The sequence below is a fragment of the Protopterus annectens genome, chromosome 4.part0 (assembly GCF_019279795.1).
Source record: "Protopterus annectens isolate FY-2018-M chromosome 4.part0, PAN1.0, whole genome shotgun sequence".
NCBI lineage: Eukaryota > Metazoa > Chordata > Ceratodontiformes > Protopteridae > Protopterus > Protopterus annectens.
In genome coordinates, this window is record NC_056733.1 from 1,017,596,617 (window position 1) to 1,017,616,733 (window position 20,117).

Here is a 20,117-nt window from a genome sequence, read left to right on the forward strand (position 1 = left end):
TGCATGCTTGTATCTGTTATGGTGGTGGTTTTGTCCTTTGAACCTTTCCTAAAAAAGGAACTATAGGGGTGGCAAAGCTTTAGCCAGTAACCTGAATCCCAGGGGTGATAGGGGTCTCTGGCAAAGTATTGTGGTTTGTCAATCATGTCTTCCCAGGCAGACAGATACTGGATCCCCTTTGAATGACACCAAAAGCTTAGCCAACTGTTGAAGTCAATCATTTTGTCCTTATACTGTGGTATCATTCTGGGTGAAGGCAGGATGCTACTCAGGTAGACACACAATACAAAATAGTAGCTAGTAATGTATAGCAGGAGACTGAGTGTTATGAGGTTAAGTTAGTCAGTACAGTAGAAATTTAAATACATGATGATTACGCACTGGAAGTAGTCATCAAGAAGAATAGGCAAGAAAACGTTGTGGGTGAGAACAGCAAGGTTAAGCAGAAAAAAGTAGCGCTGGAAAAAATAATGGAGTTGAATGTTATTAAGTGGATAGGGGAAATGTAATAGAGTTAATTATGAGGTGGGGGAATTAGGCAGAGGTAGGAAGAGGAGAGAGATGGGGAGATGTGGTGGAGGGGTATCCAGGTGTGGTGCAGGTGCCAAAACAGTTATTGTTTAGATGTTCTTTTAGTAATACTATGAAACAAATTTTCTTGTCAGTCATTTTTAGTTAAATTGTGATAGAGTTCCAAATTGTTGTGATATGATAGGAGTAAAATGAATTTCCTGCTGAGTTATGTGACTTGGAAGAGGAGAGGAGAGATTTGTTGTCTGACAGTAGGGCTGTAGTATTAAAATAAGGTTGCATTATGTTTTTCAGGGACATACATTACACTATGGGCCATTATGAGTTGTGAGTAGCTGAGGTAGCGTGGGAGTTCAAGCCAGGTTAGAACATTAAAGGCTGTACAGTAACGGGTTTTATTGAGGTGAATTATTCATATCTTTTATTTTATTATAGCATGTGTCAAGTTTTGTTGTAAAGGCATTAAGAACTGTAAAGATAAGGAATAAATAAAGAAGGGATGGAAGTCGATAGTTTCTGGTTATTGATTTTCTAATATAATATAATATACAGATGGAGCCTGGTTTCCAATAGGTTTTTGATGGTCTGGAGCAGGTGTTGGTCATATTTAAGATTATCATCATGTCAAACTCCGAGTATTTTAGTTCATGCTACAATGTCAGTTTTTGTGCTGTTGGATGAGAGAATATGGAATGTGTGTTTTTGTTCTGAGAAGTGTCAAGAGTATTAGTTTTGTCTTTTGGGGTTGAGGAGCAGGTCTTAGTCACTTAGGATTTTGTGAGTAGGAAAGCTTGTTGGCTAATGTCTTGTAAGGAATGTAGTGTCTCTGCTGAGCAGATGAGTGTAGCGTCATCTGTGTATTGAAACTGTGGTTGCTTGTTTAGAGATGGTGTAGAGTTTATTGATAAAAACATTAAGAGAGGCCCTAGAACTGAACTAACTGACTGTGACAGACAAGAAAGCAGAGAAGTCTTGTTGATATGTTATGACTTATTGTACGTTAGATAAGAAGCTAAAAAACCAGGTTAGAGTTGAGTTATTAAAATTAAGAGAAGCTAGTTCATGAAGGAGTTTTTGACAGATTACAGAAAAAGGTTGAGACTAAGTTACCATGGTTTCGGTGCTAAATTATGGTACTGGTAAAGCTATAAGCCCAGTAAACAAACTGGGAACCTTCTGTATAGTCATTCACAAACACAAACTTGCCATGTCTGGTAATAGAACCCCTAACAAACTACTATATCACACTACAGCATTACGCTGTTATAGGACACGCCATGAAGATTACAGTTGTTAACACCTGGCATAAACTTTCCCTAGACCTAAGAGCTACCACTAGTAGTTTCTGTATCAAACAAATGTTAAAAGATTGCATAATCAAAACATGGTCTTGCCCCTGTCTCCCTCCAACCTAACCTATCTCTCCCCATCTTCTCTTCCTCCTCTATCTTTGTTAATACTATGTGTTTGGTAACCACACTCCTATTCCTTATCTATCCTCTTGCAGACAATCTACCTAAATATAAAAAAAGAACGGTAAGGTGTCATACGTTAATTACATTCCTTATGCCAACTAGTTGTTATTTGCTAATTGTTAACTACATCCATGCTCTCTGTATATATGAAGCTATTTAAGTTTTGTCTAAAAGTCTGTTTCACTATTGACATATCTTAGAAATTATTTATTGTTACTAAGAGTTTGCACCCTACTCTTGTATTTGTCATGGTTTATGTTTTCTTTCTGTTTTGGAGCTTTTCTTATTGGGCATCTGCTATAAAAAGACTTCTTGCTCAGTTAGACTAACCTGGTTAACAAATGTCAAATAAAATAATAAGCTGGGAAGGGCCCACTTGATGCTTTGGTTGGCATGGAAACCATATTATGTGGGGGGAAATAAGTTATGCTCGATGGGGTATTTGAAAATCTGGGAGTGTATACATTTTTCTAGAATTTTGGATAAGGGCAAGATTATAACAATGGGTCTATAATGAATCAGGTCTGCTGATTTGCTACCTTTATGCAAAAGTATTATGAATGATTTGTTTCCAGGTAGCTGGGATTCATAGATTTGTACTAGGCTAACTGCCCTTGCGAGCCATTTTAAGCCTAGCCAATTATCCCCTGTGAGATTCAAACCCTGTACTTTGTGTTTGTAAGGCAAACACCTTAACCATTAGGCCACCCTCCCAACCCGAGTGATGTAGTTTTCACTTATGGATCAGTTGAATAGGATGGAGATGGAGGTGCTATGGATTCTGCTGTAATTTCTAGATATGCGCTTGGTAGACTGTAAGCAGCTAAGGTTGTCAGTTGTAGATTTTGTAAGTATTTTTCACCGATGCAATAGGGAGATGTTTAGGAATGAAATGAGGTATACTGCTATTATGAGATTCAGTTGTGCTGAGAAATACAATGATGTTTAGTTTCGTAAGTGATATGACTGAGTTTATAAAGTGGGAAGTACACTGAGGTGCTGTACTTTCCACGTGATGTTCGCTTGGGGGGAGTCAGTGGTTTGACCTGGATGGAGTAATTTTTTTATAGAAGTCCAGAAAAGTTTGCATTGTTTTGGTGAGTATTCTGGCGGACTGAGAAATAAGAATTTGTTGTTGTTATTGTTTGTATGCTGTTTTGCAAGGTTTCTCAGGTATCTAAATGCCTGTAAGGAACTCTGGGTTTTATTTTTGAGCTCTGCTTTCCACGCTTGACCTCTCTTTATTAGCATTTGTTTCATAATCTTTCTTAGCCATGGTATTGGGTTGGACTAACTCTTTTTGTTCGGAGTGGGCCATGATCAGTTAGGAATTTTAAGAATATTTGGTTCAAGTGGATGACTGCTTCATCTACAGGCAGATTTTGGAAAGTTCTAGTTGCAATGTTTAAGGGTACAGTTAAACTGTTCTGGATCAATTTTTTTTTTTGTGTGTGTGTGTGTGTGTGTGTGTGTGTGTGTGTGTGTGTGTGTGTGTGTGTGTGTGTGTGTGTGTGTGTGGTGCCTATGAACTACCACATAGGCGGTAGTCCACTAAACACTGACGGTGTGATACGAGACCTGGGGGTACAGGTTGACAGCAACCTCTCCTTTGATGACCACATTGCCACTGTAGGCAGAAAGTCCTTCTATGGGGCGCATCTCATTACAAAAGGTTTCTCATCCAGGAAAAAAGAGGTCATAATCCCTCTCTACTCATCCCTCATTAGACCTATTATAGAATATAATGCCCCATTTGGTATGTACCTCACTAGACACCTACAACAACTGGAAAGGCCACAAAAATACCTCACTAAGAGGATCTTAGGCCTTAGACACATGCCCTATATGGACAGACTCAATAAACTCCAGCTATACTCTGTCTCTTATTGCCTACTTGGAGGTGATCTCTGCTTGACCTACAAAGCCATGTCTAACCCAGAGCTGCAAGATATGCTACACCTAAAAAAATCCCAATCCCTCCGTTCCACACACTCCAGGGACCTAAACCTCATTACCACAATGAACAAGACATGCTGGAGGGATAGGTTCCTAACCCAGAGACTTCCCATACTCTGGAACAAACTTTCCATTCATGTCAAGCAGAGCACTTCACTGGCCCTCTTAAAGAGAAGTCTTGACGAGTGGGTGGGCAATAGGAAGTTCACCCTGGGGATAACTTCAGTGGCCTTGCTTGACAGGGGCACTGGGAACTAACTTTGGGTGGCATGATGCCAGGGAATCTTCTTGGGCTAGGCTTATATAGGTTCCATGGCCATTAGCCTAGTACAGACTTATGAATTTTATGAACTTTAACAACTAAAGAACTACCTGGCTAACTCTCCCTCCTGCTCCTGTCTCCACCCGGCCTAAGATTATCTCAACCAGTGGTTAGACCCAAACGTTTTTCTCTTCTCCTTACACAAGATAACGTTCTCATACACTATCACCATCGACCCTCAGCTCTGCCTCTGACCAACACTGTACTTGCATATCATTGTTCTCTTCCTTACCAACTACACCCCCCTCCTCTCCCTCCTCCTATTACTCTGCTCCCCACCCCTCTACTCCTCCCCTTCTTTCTATTACTCTTATTTTTCTACCTCTCTGCCAGCTTGGTCATAGTGATTAGAGATGTTTAAGAGCTTTTTCCGTATTACACTAGTGGTGAACCTTCAAATTCACTACAGAGCTAAAATCCTCCTACTTACTAGAGTTTTTACTGATTATTTTGCATAATTTTATGTTTTTTCTTTTATCTCCACTATAACATGATAGTACATTTGCTCTGTATACAGATTCACTTTACTTGGCATGTAAACTTTGTTATTGTTATTATTGTTTATTGGTTATTGTATTCTATTTGGGCGGCCCGGTTCAGTGGTTAGCATTGCCACCTCACAGCAAAAGGTTCTCCAGTTCAATCCTTGGCTGGGGTGCCTTCTGTGCAGAGTCTGCATGTCCTCCCTGTGGTCATGTGGGTTTCCTCCAGGTGCTCCAGTTTCCTCCCAAAGACATGCTGTAGGTGGATTGGACACTCTAAATTGGCCCTAGGTGTGAGTGCATGTGTGTGTGCCTTCTGTGGAAGGGTGGGCACTGGGCTGGCAACTCAACACTGTAAAACTCCACTGCCAATCATGAGCAGACAGGTGATCCACTGTGGCAACCCCTAAAAGGGAAAAGCCGAAAAAAGGTTATTGTATTCTGTTTAATACATTTTTGTTTGTGGAGCTTTTCTCCTCATGTCTCCACTGAAAATGGGCCACCAGCCCAGTGGACTAACCTGCTTAACAAAAGAGAATAAGTAAAATAAATGCATTTTCAGAATTACACATATAAAAGAAGCATATATTTACTTACTGTTTAAACAAAGCAACCCAAAACAAATATCTAACAAAAACAACTGCATACATTATACAAAACGTGTGCTAAGCTTTCAAGTAAAATATGTCAAAACTATTGCATGAGATAGAATAAAATTTGGGGCATCTGAGAAGAAACAAATAATCAGTGTAGAGATTTTCACAAAATTTAATGAAGAAAATAGTTTTTAAAAGTTTACATTAAGTAGTATGTCTGATACCTTAGGCTAAAATTTAAAATTAGTTAGTTTATCCCTAGCCTCAGATTTAATTAAGGTGAATTCCATACCATGAATTATTCTTAAAATCATAAGAATATCGGCTAAAGTTGGAGGTTCTGGATTCATCCAATTTCTAGTAATAGCTTTCCTAGGACTAGCTAAAATAATCCATAATAATGGATATTGACTTTTGTAATTGTTATTTGAAAATAATCATTAAAAAGAATCCTATTTCTAGAATGATGAACATTTATGAAAGAGTTCGAATGTTGACTTTATTTGTTTAGATGCCTCTCTAGCTGGCATGCTTATTCCTTCAAAAAGTTTCCCAAACTTCCCACGCTGTTGCTGTGGTGCTGTGTCTCTGGCCGCCTCCCCTAATGGTAATCTGATTTTCAAAGTTCCTACCTCCCCTCTTTCATTGCTATTGTCTGTTGTATAACCTATTTATTTTCTCTTCCCACCCATTATTTTCGATAGATACATGATAATGAATGCTCACACAGTAAATCAACATTGCCCTTGAGTAAACTTCCTTTACTATATAATAAAAAAGAGACTCCAAACCCGAAAAAGCAGAGCAGTTTAATAACAAAAATAGTCAATAACAATAAAACGTTAGGCGCTTTCACCTGGAACACTCCCAGGCTTCTTCAGAAACCTGGGAGTGTTCCGGATAAAAGTGTTTAGGCCTGGGAGTGCTCTGGGTAAAAGTGCTTAACATTTTATTGTTATTGACTATTTTTGTTATTAAACAGCTCTGCTTTTTTGGGTTTGGAGCCTCTTTTTTATTATATCTTGTGGTTGTGTCACTTGGAGGATTCTTCCTTTACTATATGTTGTCTTCTGCTCATTTTCCTAGAGCTCAGAAAAGCTTGGAGTCCTAGCCTGCATTCCAGAAGTGTTTTACTTGTATCCAGTGCCATCCAGGCAAACTAAGTACCCTTTGATTGATAACTCGAACTTAAGTTATTTTGAGCGATCACTGCTGTTTCCTGCTTTTATGTGTGCATTTCACTGTATTTATGTAAAAAAATGCTCTTCCTCTCACAGCTACTTCAGTAAGACTGATTTGAAATAACCTTCAGCTAGAGATTTCAACCTAGCTGTTTAATTGGTTTGTGGTAGCATCAGACTTGTGGGTCTCTTCTATTGTGTTTTTACATTAGGAGGACTGGATTTATTCATCTTGTGGTAGTAGGTGTTTGCCTTGGTCTGTCTGAGTTGCAAAATACACAAAAGGACTAAAAGTCGGTTTTCTGATTTTTCTCTGCTGCTGTACATTTTGTACATTTGCACGGGTTAGCAGTGTCCTGTAGAGCAGCAAATACCTTGAATGCAAACTTTCCAAGTAGAACTGTCCATAAAACTGTACCTTGTAAAGCAACAATATGGGGCAAATAACTTGCGTGCTGTCAAGCTCAAAGTGGCTAGTTGGGGATCGAGTTCAATACCTACAGATTTTGTAGAATTCAGTATTATGTAAGCATTAAAGTTAATAGAATTTAGAACTGTTTAATCTGCCCCAGTAAAGCACCCTTATTAGTCTGCACCAACAAAGCACCCTTAATAGCCTTCTAACCTCAATACACCACCCACTTGTGGGTCACCAGTCAAAGGACTGGACAGTGTGGATATACAATTGCCTAACTTCTCTGTAGCCAACTTAGTAGATACGGGCATCTTGAGAGAAATAACAATTATCTCATGTTTATCGACAAGGACTTACTCTTCAATGAAGCAGATACAGCATTTGAGAGGTGTACTTACAGAATGAAATTTGAGGCTAAATTCTCACATGTAAGCACAAATCAGGTTGCTGAAACCATGCATATAACACCCACCCCACACAGAACAGCACACACATAGACTAATGTATGCTGAGGCTCTAAAAAGCAATCTTCCTAGACAACAAAGATTGCCTAGACCACCCATTGTCAGAGCCATGCTTTAGCAATCTCATTGGCACTCAGAAAAAAACAACACCTAACACCACATATACTCTCACTCATAGTGGAGCCCCAAACATTAAGCTCCAAACTCCCAAACACATTTGATTGTGATAACAAATATGAGAAAATGCTGCACCTCCACAATATCTTGTCCTCCTTGGTAAGGTCAGACCATGAAGCTGTCTCCTTTAAAATCAAAATCATCTTTATAATCCAATTAAAACTAGTAAGAGAAAGTATTCCAAGGTAAATTGCCTTTTATTAAGTGATGGTTTGTCAAAATTCAGTGTCCATCCAAATCAGAGAACACAGCAGCCTATGCTGAACTGCTTTCAGAAATTCTGTACAACCATGTCAGTGGCTACATAGAGGCTATTATACATACCAGAAGTAAGTTCAAGATTAGCCCTAGAAACAAATTGCCCTAGTGGCATCCCAAATTAAACAGGCTATACAACAAAAGAAAAAATATATGTCAAAAATTAGGAAGGATAATTCCCATAAAGACAAAGACTCTATCTACAACTTAAATAGGCAACTAAGATGGCTAATTTAAGTCAAGGAAAACCATCTTTGAGTTTAAGACAGGCTCCCAAGTAAAAGACAACCATAATGCCTTCTTCAGCTATGTCAGAAACCTCAAGGACAGCACACAGCAATGTGCTGAACTGGGGATTAATGGTGCCACATTCACAGAGCCTTGCAATATACCGAACCTGTTAGTAGACAAATTCAGTTCCACCTTTACCCCCTTTCATCCCCAACCAGTCCCCCCAAAAAATACCCTCAAACATAACCCCTCCAACTATAACTAGGGTGCATGTGCTGGCTCAGCACACTAAAGTAAAGAGCATGATCTCAGTGGACCCTGATAACATCCCAGGTTGCCTCCTGAATAGTCTAATACATGACTTATCAGAATCCCTTCAGTCATTATTTAACTATACTTTTAAAACAAGCTTTGTGCCACATAAATGGAAGACTCTGGCAGATATACCTCTCAACTTGCTAGCACATGAAATCTGGACAAAACCTCAAATAATGGGGGGACAAAGGCCCCAAAATAGGGACAGAGTTTAAAAATTGCTCTTTTAAAAACTTAATACAAATAAATGTGCTATAGTACCTTTTGGGAACTCTGCCAAACTGTGTAAATAAATCATCAATAAAACAAACCTAAATGTTGATTCACTAGTCAGAGATCTGGAAACTCATGTAGCTAGTAACCTGGCCTTCAACCAAAATGTGCCCAAAGTAGCAAGAAAATCTTTCTATGTTGCTCAACTTATAAGCAAAAGCATGACAGCCAGGTCCAGAGGTGTCACCATCCGAGCATGGCAGCCAGGTCCAGAGGTGTCACCATCCAAGCATGACAGCCAGGTCCAGAGGTGTCACCATCCGAGCATGACTGCCAGGTCCAGAGGTGTCACCATCCGAGCATGACAGCCAGGTAAAGAGGTGTCACCATCCGAGCATGACAGCCAGGTCCAGGGGTGTCATCATTCGAGCATGACAGCCAGATCCAGAGGTGCCACCATACCACTGGACTCAGTCATCATCAGACCCATCATAGAGTATAATGCCCCCTTTGGTACGTACCTGACCAGACACATGTAGGAACTGGAATATCCTCAAAGGTTCCTGACAAAAACAATACAGGGAGTAAACATAATGTCTTATGCTGATCGGCTCACAGTCTTGTCTCTTTACTCAGTATCACACAGACTTCTGAGAGGTGATCTTTGCCTTGCATACAAAGCATCCCTGGACTCTGTTCTAATGAACCTTTTGCATATTTGCAAAATAAACAGCATCAGAACTACTAGATTAAAAGACCTAAATTTTGCTTTTGTAGCACATGTCAGAGAGACAGATATATTTCTCAGAGAATTCCCACTCTTTGGAACAGGGTCCCCATCCATGTGAAGCAGAGTTCCACCCTGTCCCTATTTAAGTGCAACTTGGATCAATGGATGGAGAATCGGAAATTTACTCTGGTCTTATGTCTATATCTCTAATGGACAGATACAGTCAGTAAATCACATCTGTATAAATAAATGTGTGGGTCACATATGGGTTGCAAGGCTAGGCTTATGAGCTCCCTAGGGGTCGTTAACCTAATATGCACCTATAAGCCTATGTACCTAGCATACTAAATAATTTGAGTACAATTTTCAATTTATTTTCAATAGTTACAAAGTTTTGGGTAACAATACATAATGTGTTCTCAATTAGGCATAATTTCTAAAATACATATCAAACATTTACATTTATTATTTTTAATATTGCTATTCAATTTATCAGATGTAAAGAGAGGTTGTGAATAATTTTCCATGAATAAATTTTCCAAAAGTCATTTTAGATACAGAATCAAAAGTATGAAGTATGTCTGAATCATTGCATAAATCATGTTAATTTTTATGTATAAATTTATTTCCAAATGTTAACATTTAAATCAGTGTTATAATGCTAGAGAAGATTATAATAATCTGATAAAATAAAATTGGTAATTGTATTGTTATAGGATCATAGGTTGGTACTAGGCTATCGGCTCTAGGGCCTATATAAGCCTAGCCATAACAATTCCCTGGCTATTTCTTCCCACATTATTTACTTCCTAGACCCCTGTCTAGCAGGGCGAGTGACGTGATGCCCAGGGTGAATTTCCTTTCTCCCATCCAATCGTCAAGGTTCCTTTTGAAGAGGGCCAAAGAGGCGCTCTGCTTGACATGCATGGGCAGTCTATTCCAGAGTCTGGGGAGTATCTGGGTCAGGAACCTATCCCTCCAGCATGTTTTGTTTATTGTGATGGCAAGGTTTAGATCCCTGGAGCATATGGCTCTGAGAGATTGGGATTTCTTTAAGTGTAGCATGTCCAACAGCTCTGGGTCTGACATGGCCTTGTATGTTAAGCAGAGATCGCCACTGAGTAGACGATATGCCACAGAGTATAGCTGGAGTTTTTTAAGGCGGTCAGCATAGGGCATCTGCTTTAGGCCTGTGATACTTTTAGTTAGGTATTTCTGCGGCCTTTCCATTTGTTGCAGGTGTTGGAGAGGTACATACCAAATGGGGCGTTGTATTCTATAATGGGTCTAATGAGGGATGAGTACAGTGGGAAAATGACCTCCTTTTTTCTGGATGAAAAGCCCTTAGTGATGAGGTGTGCCACATTGAAGGATTTCCTGACTGTTGTGGCGATGTGGTTATCGAAGGTGAGACCACTGTCCACCTGTGTCCCTAAGTCTGTTATCACACTTTCGGTGTTTAGTGTACTGCCACCTATGTGGTAATTCACGGGTACATGTTTTTTTTCCCAAAGGGGATAACAATACATTTGTTGGTATTGAGCTTGAGCCCATGGCTCTGGCACCAAGCATCTGTTTCTGTAAGGCCCTTTTGTAGACTATCCACATCATTTGGAGATTCAATAATGGCTCCCAGTTTGCAGTCATCTGTGAACTTTGTTAGCCAGAGTCCCTTAGTATTGGTCTGTACTTCAGAGAAGTAGATGCCAAACAAGAGTGGTCCCAGGACTGAACCCTGAGGTACTCCACTTGTCACTTGTCTGGAGCTGTATTTGGAGTCAGCTACTTTTACAGTGTGGGTTGTGTTAGTAAGCCAGTTGGCAACCCATCGAGTGATGTAGGGATTAATGCCCAGCTTAGCAAGTTTATCTATGATTCCAGAGTGGGGGATGGTGTCAAAGGCCTTGGCGTGGTCCAGATAGGCTGTGTGTTATAAACAGATTTACATAACTATTGTGTAAATTTAGGAGGATATGTTGATTGTGGATCTCCTACAGACTCTAGCTTTGTAAAATCTGTTTAATACTTTTAATTACTAACCAGTCTTCATTCTTTATGAAAACCATATTCATCTAGAATAGAGTGTGTAAACATAAACTGAGAAATTTTAAACATATTATAACCACCAATAAGTCCTTCAGAATCGCATATTCTCATTTTTATCATACTAATGCCTTCATAAAAGCCTTCAGTATCAAAAAAGGAAACAGTAGACACATCCACTTCTTGATATCTAAATATTTAAATATACATGTTCTGTGCTTATTTACAGTTTAATTATATTCTTCTGCTTAATTTAACCCTAAAAACAAAAAAATACTATATGTTTGCTCATTTCCCACCTTTTTCTATACTAGAATAGTCCGAATCCCAGATTTGTTGGTTTCAGGACTTTATTTTTGTGTTTCTGAGTTGTCCAGACCTTGCTGTGGTAGACAAAAGTCTTTCTGCTTATCAGTAGGAGTGGTAAGCATTGAGCTGCCTATCTGTCGCTAGAGGAGTGGTTTCCAGCTCAGGAATTGCACCCTATTGGCCGTTTGGAGCTGCTTTCTTTCCCTTTCAACTTTCTGTCTTAAAAACCCATGTTTGCATGGGTTTGCACTTATTTTAGCTCAGCAGATCCTGTTTGGGCATCATGCAGACCACTACAGCACCAGAAATGAGAAAGAGAGACTTTTTGCTGATTATAAGTACATTTTTGGCTTTTCTTGACTGCTCTTTGCTAACCCCCTTCTAAAAGCTGTTTTAAAGTAGTCTTGCTACTGTTTCTACTGCATTTTACTGCATAAACCGTTTTACTGTTTGTGCACTTGGTCTGTGCTTAAATTCAAAGTTTAAACTGTATTTACAGTTATAGGCTACACACTCAAATGTGATAGGCTTTTCTGTGCTTATTTACTGTTTAATTGCATTTTTCTGATTAATTTAACCTTAAAAAAATACTATCTCTTTGCTTGTTTTCTGCCTTTTTCAATACTAGAATAGTCCAGATTCCAGATTTGCTGGTTTCAGGACTTTATATTTGTGTTTCTGAGTTGTCCAGACCTTGCTCTGGTAAACAAAAGTCTTTCTGCTTATCAGTAGGAGTGGTAAGCATTGAACTGCCTATCTGTCACAAGAGGAGTGGTTTCCAGCTCAGGAATTGTACCTTATTGGCCATTTGGGGCTGCTTTCTATCCGTTTTAACTTTCGGTCTAAACTGCACATCACACAGCGCTGCTTACCTGGGGTTAAGCTATTAGCAGCACCAGAAAGACTGCTGTTCAAATTTTCCCTTGGAACTAGCCAGTTTTTCAGTTTTAGCACTCCAACCTGATTCTTTGAGCTCAACACTTGCTTAGAACTCATTGTATGCACTAGATATTCTATACATTTCTACAGCACCAAACTTTCCATACTGAGTAAAGAGGTAACAAGTTTTAGTACTTGAATAAATAAGCACCTATCCAGGCATGTCTAAGGGTCAGCTCACAGTGTTTTCTCCTGTCCATCTGTTGAATCTGGGCATCTAGAGACAATGTAGCAATTGCCTCTTGTACACAGACAATCCTGTCCTCCTACCTCCAACACTACAACCTGTGAAAGATGCACTTATATAGCCAAGCTGGAAGCCAAGACTGGACTAGTCAGTCAAGATGAAAAGGTAAACACCTGCACCACACCACACACAACATATAGTCCTTCAAAACCTACACCACCAAAACCCACACATGGTAACACAAAACACACACCTACATTCATGGAGTCTCTTAAAATAAATCTACCCAAGTAACAGAGACATCCGAAGCTGAAACGCAAACAACCACCACCCCCTAACATAATATAAGTGACACATAGCTTACAAAACCAGTGTGACACTCATCCTCAGCCCCTAAGGCAAAACAATGTTCCCAACACACTAGTCATAGGTGACTCTACTGTCAGGCACACTGATGTCCCACTCACCAGGCTAAACAAGGAGAAAATTACAGTCAGCTACCTGTTGGGTGCTACTCTGCAATTGTCTATGTTGGAGTGAATTACCTAAGACGTACCTCCCTGGACTACATAAAAAGAGACATGGAGGAGCTCTTTGATCTTGTAGCCCACGCAGGTATGATCCTAGCCCTGAGTTGCATTCTGCCATCGCCCAGAATGATACCACAGTACAAAGACAAAATGATTGATTTCATCAATTGGCTAAGCTTCTGGTGTCATTCTAAGGGGATCCAGTATCTGTCTGCCTGGGATGACATGATTGACAGACCACAATGCTTTGCCAGAGATGGCCTGCACCTGTCACCCCTGGGATTCCGGATACTGGCTAAGGCTCTTGCTACCCCTATTGTGCCTTTTTTTAGGCAAGGTTCAAATGACAGAATTACCACCGTAATAGGTACAAGCAAGCAAAATTTGACGGTAATGCTACTCAATGCTAGAAGTATAGACCTCAAAATGCACTCACTCGAGGCACTCCTTAAATTGGAGAATGCTGACATCTGTGCAGTGACAAAGACCTGGTTCAAGGCTCCAGAGAGCACCCCTGCAATAACAGGTTACAATTCATACCACACCTTTCGGACAAAACCTCCAGAAAAGGCAGCAAACAAGCAGGGAACAGCCACAAGGAGTAAACCAACGTCACTATAAGGCACTCAAGTCAAAAATCCAAAACGAACTGCACAATGAGAAATTTATTAAATGCTTCAGTACAAACACGTGCAACTTCCTCAGACACAATTCAAACAAACAAATCCTGACTTTATATATACAAAATGTAATAGGATAATTGAATAATTAGATGAATATCAATGAATACTTAAAATAAATAAATTAAAGCTACAAGACTGCCAAAGCATAAGATATATAGACCTCAGGGTTTTGGTTTGAGCTGCAATACTGGTGATTTGACCAACAATATGGGCTCCTCAGATACTGAATCTAAATGTATTTCAGCTTTTCAAGATTTGTTTATACATCTTAAAACCCTGAGATCCAATATATGGCACTCGAAACTATTCAAGGCCTATTTTGCCAAGGGTATCGCACCCAGGGGGCTAAGGGCGTGTATTCAGCCCCTGGTTTCAAATGCGGATGAGGAACTTATTGAACAGTGGTCATCCATTCAACAACGTGCGACCATTTCCTTTGTTGAATCATTATCTAAATTCTATGACAGGACCATAGACTCTGAGATCCAGTCTGTTACCAGATTGGTTGAGGCAATTAAACCTTAGGAGGAGGAACCATTTTTTAAATTTCATCTAAACAAAATAGCAGGGGATATCAAAATATTGGAAGAACAATTACGTAGTAGAAAGTTAAAAAAATTTCAGAGGGATCAAGGTGACTATCAGGGTTCCAACCCCTTTGCTGTGAATACGAAACAAGTCAGGTTTACTTCGAATTTCAATAGATCTTCTAGGAAGAAAAGACCAAGATCCATTCTCAAAAAATCTGGACACACATCAGGGTCATCAACTGAGGATGCATCCTCATATACAGATAGTGAGCCACAGTCCATTTTGGGTTCACCGGCCCCCAAAAGAACCCCAGGTTCTGTCCCTTTAGGTCAAAGCAACACAGGGGGGGGGGCAGGAAACACAGAAGGCATCACAAACATTCAGGGGTTATTGAAAATGGTATTGGAGAAATAAATGCTGCTTTTGATAACAATGTTTTGAATCTGTCTGATTTTGTACCTTCTTCCACCCAATTGTCAGTGTTGAATAAAGGTCTATCATTTGTACCTGGGTTTATCATCACTGAAGACAGCATGGCTCAGGATGTTTTTGCTTTCTGCAGATTATTAAATCTGAAATTGTTTTTTGGTGACTCAGGTAGTTCTATGAGTGATAAATTCATCTATCACAAATCCAAATTTAACCCACCAATGCACCCCAATGTACTTCAATTTCAGCACAATATTCTCAAAGATCTACATTTTTCTGGTCAAGGTTCAAGTTGGAAAACAAACAATATTTCTTTAGCCGAAAGGCAGGCTATTGTTGAGTTACAGAAAAATGAAAACATTGTAATCATTCCAGCTAATAAAGGGGGTGCCGTGGTTATTTTGAATTGGCTTGACTATGATAAGGAAGCCACCAGACAATTGTCTGATCAAAAGTATTATTCACTTATGACAATTAATCCAACATCCAGGTTTCAGAAACAGATTGAAGACTTCATTCTTTGGGCCAAGGATGAATTTATCATTACAGAGGACACTGCACAACAACTCATTGTCCATGATTCAACTCCACAATACATATATTTCTTACCGAAAACCCACAAAAGTCTTGTCAATCCCCCTGGGTGTCCCATTGTGCCTGGGAGAGGGTACATCACAGAACCCCTTTCTTTGTTTCTTACTCAGCATTTGAAACCTCTATTGAGTCTTGTACGATCACGTATACATGACACCACCATGTTCCTTAACATCATATCTGACAGTCATTTGGAAGAGGACTGGGCAATGTGCACTTTAGATGTTTGTTCCTTGTATACTAACATTCCCCATAAGTTTGGCTTGGAGGCTTTGTCCTTCTGGTTAGATCAAGCTGGTTTATATCAACCCCTATTCAACTCTTTTCTGGTTGAACTAGCCAAATTTTTTCTAACAAGCAATGTGTTTTTTTATCAAGACAAATGTTACTGGCAGGTCAAGGGAACAGCTATGGGAGCTTCTTTTGCTCCCATTTATGCTGACCTTTGTGGAACATCATATAATTTACAACTCTCGGAACAACATTTTTTTGGAGCACATTGACATTTGGCGCCGTTATCTAGACGACTGCTGGATGGTTTGGAGAGGTGATATACAAGGTCTAATGGATTTCATTTCTTATTTAAATAACAACATTTGGGGTTTGGAATTTACTGTACATTATGATTACAACAAAATCACCTTTCTGGATATTGCAATTACCAAATTGCCTGATCATACACTATCTACGGAAGTATTCAGGAAACATCCTGAATACAATACTATTTTACACGCTTCCAGTTTTCATCCCCCTCATGTCATACGCAATATCCCCAAGTCACAATTCATCCGCATCAAACGTATTTGTTCCACTGATAATGCCTTTCAACACCATAGGAGGGATCTCACTGAAAGATTTAGGTCCAGGGGTTATCCTATGGGCCATGTGTCCAGTGCCAGCAATATGACCAACTTTTCTAACAGAAATAATTTTCTCAAGTATCAGAAACATATTCCTGACAAAAGCACCACATTAAGATTCACTAGTACTTATGCCAGGAATTCGAATCAACTAATTTACAGTATTAACAACCATTGGAATATCCTACAATATGATTCTGATATTTCTAAATTCATTCCAGACCGATGTCAGTTTTCATTTAGGAAAGGTAAAAATTTAGGGGGTTTCTTTAATCACTTTAATTTAAACAAACCACACTTTCAGGGGATCCACTCACAGGCTGTTTTCCATGTGGACACTGCACCAATTGTGACAAAATTAACAAATCAAAACAATTTTCCAGTCGGAATTGTTCTCAGGTTTAAGATATAAACATTTTTTGCCAACTGCAGCAGTGACTGGCTTATCTATCTGGCCAGTTGTCACTGTGGTGCTTTTTACGTTGGACAGACCTCCCGGCCACTCAGAATCAGAATTACAGAGCATATCAGTAATATCAGGACACATAGGATAACGAATGCTCTATACAAACACTCCTTGGTACACACTACTGCCAAATTTACATTCATGGCTATTGATATTATACAAGGGAACAGAATAAATAAAGCAGGCTGGCATTCAATTCTTAATACTAAGGAAAATAAATGGATTATCAAACTGGGGGGATTATTCCCACCTGGTCTCAATGATAATTTTTGAATTAACCAATGGGCATTTTGTAACCTCTTTATATCTCTGTCACATTTTTGCTTTGCTTATTTTCATTGAAGAAGGTTGTGTATATCCTACCGAAACCGGTCTGTTGCAAAAGTGTTGTATATGTGTAGGTTTTTTAACCTGTCGCAATAAATTGTTGCTTTCAGGATCCATGTTTTGCTGGTTCTGACTTCAACTACCCCACCATTAACTGGAAAAACTACTCATGTACCAACACATTCGCTCAACATTTTTTTGAATTCATAAATTCCAATGCCTTGGATCTAACTTATCCATATCCGCACAAGGAGCACCAATATCTTAGACCTGGTCATTACCAACATGAGTGACCAATGCTCCACACCTGAGGTCAGCTCCTCATTGGTCAGATCCGATCAATAGCTGATCACTCCATAAAATCCCATGAGTGGAGAAGCTCCCTGGTCAGCTTCAGTAAGAAACTGCGATCCCTGATAAAATCCTCCAAAGCTAGTTACGAAAACAAAATCACCACTGATTCTAAAGACAACCACAAAGCATTCTATAGCTATGTCAAGAATCTCAATGGCAACACTCAGATCTGCTCTGAGTTACAGCACAATGGCACTAAATATACAGACCCAATTGATATTGCCAACATCCTGGCAGATAGGTTCAATGGTAACTTTACCCCCCTCTCACCCCCTAAAGAGCTCATTTCTACACCAGAAGAATGCAAAGTTCCTGTAATCACGGCTGCACAGGTAAAAAACACACTCTCCAAAGCCAAGAGCACAGCATCCATGGGACCAAACAACATCCCAGGCTGTGTTCTACATGAACTACAGAAAAAACTGGCACCCCACCTAAGTACCGTGTTCAATCATAGCCTCACCTCAGGCTTTGTGCCTGCTGAATGACACATAGCGACGGTTATCCCACTCCACAAGGGGGGAGCCACCACAGACCCTGGGAACTACCGCCCCATTAACCTGATGAGCCTGGTCTGCAAAGCCATGGAACATATCATCATGGAACTTATAAACAAAGACTTTGGTAATCTCCAAACTCTGGAACCCACCCAGTTTGGGTTTGTAAAAGGCAGATCATGTCTCCTAAACCTGATAGACTTCTTTGAAGCAGTCACCAAAGCCGTAGACAAGGGTAAGGTGGTTCACACAGCCTATCTAGATCTTGCCAAAGCTTTCAACACCATCCCCCACTCTGGAATTATAGATAAACTCACTAAACTAGGTATAAATCCTTATGTCACAAAATGGGTTGCCAACTGGCTCACTGACAGAACCCACACTGTGAAAGTAGCAGACTCCAAATCCGACTTCAGACCAGTGACAAGTGGAGTATCACAGGGTTCAGTCCTGGGTCCTCTCCTGTTTGGTATCTACTTCTCTGAAGTACAAGCTAACACAGAAGGTCTTTGGCTAATGAAGTTCACAGATGACTGCAAACTAGGAGCCATAATCGAAGCTCCTAATGATGTGGACATCCTACAAAAGGGCCTCACTTCTGGTGTCAAAGCCATAGCCTCAAGCTCAATGCCAAAAAGTGCATTGTCATCCCCTTTGGTAAAAACTCTGTACCCATGAACTACAACATAGGCGGTAGTATACTTAACACCAAAAGTGTGATAAGAGACCTTGGGACACAGGTGGACAGTAGTCTCTCCTTTGATAATCACATCACCATAGTAGTCAGGAAATCCTTCTACTTGGCACACCTCATCACAAAAGGTTTCTCATCCAGAAAAAAAGAGGTCATTGTTCCCCTCTACTCATCACTCATTAGACCCATTATAGAGTACAATGCCCCTTTTGGTATGTACCTCACAAGACATCTACAACAACTGGAAAGGCCACAGAAATACCTCACAAAGAGGATTACTGGCCTCAAACAGATGCCCTACGCAGACCATCTCAAAAAACTCCAGCTTTACTCCGTCTCATATCGCCTACTCAAAGGTGATCTCTGCCTAACATACAAAGCTATGTCAAACCCAGAGATGTTGGACATGTTCCACTTAATGAAATCCCAATCCCTCTGAGCTACACGGTCTAGGGATCTAAACCTTGTCACCACAATAAACAGAACATGCCGGGGGGATAGATTCCTGTCCCAGAGACTTCCCATTCTCTGGAATAAACTACCTATCTATATCAAACAAAGCTCCTCATTAGCACTCTTCAAGAAAAATCTTGATGATTGGATGGGAAATAGGAAATTCACCCCAGGGATCACCTCTGTGGCTCTGCTCGACAGGGGCACAGGAAAATGATTTTCTTGGGTGGCAAAAGCCAGGGTACCTTTTTGGCTGGGCTTGTATAGGCCCCAGGGCCAATAGCCTAGTACCTACCTATGAACCCTAGGCATCCACATCCTGCCCCACCCCCCATTAAGGTAACCACCATAAAAACTTCTCCAAAGCCAACTTCATGAATCTTAAGCAGAAGTGGAAAACTTCACGACACCCATGCAGACGTAAAGTAGAAGTACGACTGCTGAATCTTACACCAATGCACTGTATGAACACATACACAAGTGCACCGTATGAACACATACATGATTACATGGACCATGCCATCCAAAATAGAACCAAGATGCTCTCCTGTAAAAAAGGAAGCCAATCTGGTGGTTCCTGGCCATAAACAAACTCTACAACAGAAGGAAGAAACTGTTGCATAAAAGAGTAAAATCCCATGATTGGAAAGACTCCCTTGTCAGCCTCAGTAAAAAGCTGAGATCCCTCATAAAATCCTCCAAAGCTAGTTACGAAAACAAAATTGCCACAGATTCTAAAGACAACCATAAGGCATTCTATAGTTATGTCAAGAATCTCAATGGCAACACTCAGATCTGCTCTGAGTTACAGCACAATGGTACTAAATATACAAAACCAACTGATATTGCCAACATCCTGGCAGATAGGTTCAGTG